The sequence below is a fragment of the Etheostoma spectabile genome, chromosome 23, assembly GCF_008692095.1.
Source record: "Etheostoma spectabile isolate EspeVRDwgs_2016 chromosome 23, UIUC_Espe_1.0, whole genome shotgun sequence".
Lineage (NCBI taxonomy): Eukaryota > Metazoa > Chordata > Actinopteri > Perciformes > Percidae > Etheostoma > Etheostoma spectabile.
The window spans coordinates 9,041,055-9,045,824 of record NC_045755.1 but is presented as its reverse complement, the minus strand read 5'-3'; the positions used below and the strand labels follow the sequence as shown (position 1 = coordinate 9,045,824).

Sequence of the window (4,770 nt, the reverse complement as noted above, 5' to 3'; positions counted from 1 at the left end):
GTGCTGGTCTTACAGGGAGGTGTGTCCAGGTGCATTCTGGGCATTTTGCTTTCTTGAAGCGGCGGGAAGTGATCCAACAAAAAACCTGGTCTGAAGTCAGTAGCCCAGAACTGTGCTCTATAAATACTGATTATTATTTAGAAAGACTTCCTGCAAATCCCCCATGTTGTCTCCACCTACCCTGCTGCTGGGGAGTGGGGGGGATCCCCACGGGCTCGGGCAGCGAGCAGGTGACCTGCATCCGGCCGTCGACGCGGGTCGCCACGGCAACGCTGGCGAAGGTGCCGAACACACACTGCAGCCGATCCGAATGGTTCAGGATGGGCATGGAGGGGATCGTTATGACGACCTGGAGGAAGGAGGAAGGAGAAGAGAGGGAGGGGGGTTAAAGGTGGAGGAAGATGTCGTACGATGTTTTTGTCACTTTTTACAGTGTTTTGGCTGCTTTTCTGGGTTTTTTTTGTCACTTTTTACAGCATTTTTGTCATTTTTTTACTGTGTTTTTGTCACTTTTTTCTGATGGTTAGTCACTTTTTCAGCATTGTGGTTGCTTTTTCTGATGTTTTTGTCACTATTTCAGTGTTTTGGTTGATTTTTCTGATGTTTTTCTCACTTTTTTCAGCGTTTTGGTCGCTTTTTCCTGATGTTTTTGTCACTTTTTTCAGCATTTTGGTCTCTTTTTCCTGATGTTTTTGTCACTTTTTACAGCGTTTTGGTCTCTTTTTTCTGATGTTTTTGTTACTTTTTCAGTGTTTTGGTTGATTTTTCTGATGTTTTTCCTCACTTTTTTCAGCGTTTTGGTCGCTTTTCCGATGTTTTTGTCACTTTTTACAGCGTTTTGGTTGCTTTTTCCACTTTTTTTCTATGATGGCTGAGGAATTTTTGAAAGTTATATGCCACTTTGGGCAAGTAAATATAACGAACCACCGTATCATAATCATTTAATTCAAGAAATGAGTTGGCGCTTGATGCTTTTGACGTTTTTTCAACTCTGAGTGTGACAAAAGACAAAGACGTCAGCACCATAAACTGATGAAGAAAAAGGGACATATGTTACCACAACGCAGGAAATGCAGAGTTTCATATGTGTAAAGTGGAGATCTCAACCCCCCAAAGTTGAACCTAAAGTTACGCCCTTGCACAACTTGCAGCTGAACCATCTCCTGAATAAGCACCGAGGATCTTATTTTGTGCACATCTGAATGTACGTGACGTCCTAAGGGCTGTAAAGTTATTCTAGGAGCAGAAAGGCATGATGGGAAGGGAAGGTCAGCCGGCTGTACATCTCCAAGGACGACGCGTCTTTCTGGCAAATCAGCTCTTTGATCAATCCCTCATTAAAGCAGAGAGTTCAGCCGTCAGGTTGAGACCGAGCGATGCAGCACATGCTCCTGTGCTGCCCCCCGCCCCCCCCCCCCCCCCCACACACACACACACACACACACACTCTGTGGTGTTACACAATCAGCTGGCTCGACATTACTCTCATGCTGTTGACTAGGATTTCGAAATAAGAGTTTCATTCTTCAACAGGGGGCCTTATAATTACAATCATTCTTCTTATAATTAATTACTGCTTGACTCGATAGAAAATGTATGTATGGGTTGGGGGGGGGGGGGGGGGCAGAAACTTTGCACTATAGCTTTAAATCTTATGTCGGGATAATTCTTCTGACTGTATGTCTGACTCAAAGGATTGTACTTTTGTTTGCCTTGTCTTTTACACTGTGTATAATTATCTGATATGTCTTTATTTTGTTTACCCATTTATGTTTTCAGTTGTATACCCCCCCCTTTCCCCCCCTTTTTTTTGTTAAAAGTGGAAGACGTTTCTGGTTTCTCTCCTCTCCTGAAATGTAGGTTTAATTTTTTTTTAATGTATTTCACTTATTTTTGCAAATAAACTAAACTAAATAGAAAACGGCACTTTCAAATGTACCCGTCATTCTCATTCTGCCTTTTATATTCAACTCAATGTTCAAATTGTTCAATGAAAGAAAGTTGGAAATGATTTCCTCGTGTCTGTTTTAAATTAGACAGGCAATTTCTGAGCAGAATACTAAAAAGCAGCAGGACTGAGTACACTTTAATATCTGCTCATTGCAGGTACTATGGTTATCTTGAAATTCAGCATTGTTGTCCCATATGGAATCATCCTCATATCATGCAGCCCTACTGTCCATCCACCCACCCCCCCCCCCCCTCACTCCCACCTGCTGGGACTTCCTGCAGCTGATGTTCGGGGGGTCGAAGGCCTCGATCTGAACACACTTCTGACCGGGCGACCACAGCCAGGTGTTCTCCTCCCTCCACCTGCTGCACTCCGTCTTCCTGCTGCACCTGGGACAGCGATGGACAACGGGACGTATTTAAAAAGGAGCGTTGGTCGAAAAGCTCCAACACACACACAAAAGTATGGTGGACAACATGATGGAAATGTGACATTTATGTTTGTTGTGCGTATTATCAAACTGTAAGCCTCGCACACACCACTGGGAACTTTACACACATGTGGGCTGGCCAGCGTTGGAGAATCGTAGACTCAATCATTGGTATATGTTCATTTATAAGGGTATTCTGCGTCTGCTCCCCTCATATCTGTGTGAGTATTTCAACCAAAAGCGGATAGACTGTATTCTTTACGCTCACAGACTTCCTGCTACTGTCTGTACCAAGTGTCCGCACAGAAGTTGGTAAGGTGGCATTTCACTATTCTGCCCCACACACGTGCCAATTTACAAAAGTTCTGGAAATTGAAGGAAGTGGTTGCAATTGGTCAGTTTAAACTATGCTCAGGTTTGGAAATGAAATCTATGGTCTGTAAAGTTTTAAATAGTTTTTAGGAAATTGTTATGAAATTGTCTGTAATGTATGGAATTGTTGTTGTAATCTGTGCCGCTGTCTTGGCCAGGACTCCCTTGAAAAAGAGATTAGTAATCTCAATGGGATTTTCCTGGTTAAATAAAGGTTAAATAAAAAAAAAAAAAATTATTGTGAGGAAGGTTACAGTCTCCTCATCGCTCCACACAGATCTGATGTCTTCAGTTCTCCAGTGGACGTTCCCACTCTTCGGGCTCTATTTTAACGATCTAAGCTAGAGCCCGGCCGATAAAGGATTTTTTAAGGCCGATACAGATACAAATATTTGTTATTTAAAAATCCCATATGCCCATAAATCGCAGAAATATTTTTTTTGAATCTAGAAACACGTCACAGAACATAAACAGATTTCCCTAACATTAGTTATTTATTAGTTATTAGTTATGAGTTCTCACTTAAATAATTGATAATAATTTGTTTTACTGTCACAACAGAACATCAAAATATATTAAAGCTCTGATGAATAAAATGAATAAAAATAAAAACTTAAGATATGAAACTTAAACGTTGTAGAGCGTCCTCTGGTGGACAGACTATGCAACACCAACGCTCAAAAGATGGTTGACCGTCCGTTATTATTTAATTTTTTAAATATTCATTTATCAGGATCATTTACTTTTCATTATAAATGATTCAGATGAATTTTTAAATTTTTTAAATTTAATCTAAGCGCATGGCATTTGTTTTTGTAATTTAGCCGAATACTTAAAGCAGCAAAGAGGTTTAAACTTTAATATCTGTTTATTTATCGCAAATATAAACATTGTGATCAGGATTTTCATCGTTATCGCTCGCATGTTTTCGTCATAACACGCAGCCCTAATTTATATTCACCAATTCATCGATTCCCATTGAACTTTTTCTGCATTTTCCCCATTTTGTTCTTATCGATACGCCGACTTTGTGAAGTGTAGAAACACTCCACTGCACTTTATTAATGCAAACATTTAAAATGCGCATCCTGACAAGAGAAAGGAAAATTTGGCTGAAACACCAAGTGACTCACTTTCCCTCCAGGACACACCAGCCACAGTACGGGTCCTTCATGGAGACGCAGGAGTGGCAGTCTGTCTTCAGGTGGCAGGCCTGGACCGGGACCTTGGTGATCTGCATACAGAGGACAGGCTTTTATTGTGAAGGAGCGGCTGTATTGCACAACATGCAGGAGCATAAGAGCAAAAAGTAACCCTTAGATAAGGATAAAACTAACAGCAAACGAAAAAATCCATTGATTTAAAACTAGTATTCTCATTTGAGCCCCGTTTTTAGCCCGTGTTAATTTACATTTTGGGCAAATCAGATGGATTAAAAGTGCCGAATTAGCTATTAGAGACTCCATTCTTCAGTGTACCCATGGATGCACGTGCAACTATCACTGGTTTACTTTGATAATGAAGAAAACTCAACTATGTGATGATTCCCAGCCTGTATTTATTTGAATTTTTGGCGAATCAGCTGGATTAAAAGTGCCGAATTAGCTATTAGCATTAACTCAACTATGTGATGATTCCCAGGCAAGTTCTGAAGCAGCTTTTTCCCCATGATTTCTTAGCAGATTTACATATATGTTCCCAATGTACATCAGAGATGTAAATGAAATCCCTGGGAAGTGTAAGTCATACCACATGATACCAATATGTTTCATGCCTGTGTGTTAAGATTTGACAGAGTTACGACTCAGGACAGGAGCGTGATATTTGACTCAATTTACTGAAGTGTGGCAGAACGGAGCCGAGGTCTCAAATGAACACCAGTAGAGAAGAGACTTGTGATTTTTAAATTGGTATCATTCCCGTTTTCTTTTTTCTTTGTAAGAACAATACCTGGGGGGGAAATAACAGGGGACACATCTGGGATGTGTGTGTGTGTGTGTGTGTGTGTGTGTGTGTG

General features: G+C 40.8%; 1 protein-coding gene and 1 pseudogene across 15 annotated transcripts in view; both read right to left on the bottom strand.

Annotated features, from left to right (window-relative positions):
- Positions 1–4,770, bottom strand: part of nrcama (neuronal cell adhesion molecule a) — a 1,100,153-nt gene that overhangs the window by 429,973 nt on the left and 665,410 nt on the right. The window lies entirely within an intron of this gene.
- LOC116673021 (plexin-B2-like) overlaps positions 1–4,770 on the bottom strand; it is a 279,884-nt pseudogene that overhangs the window by 50,107 nt on the left and 225,007 nt on the right.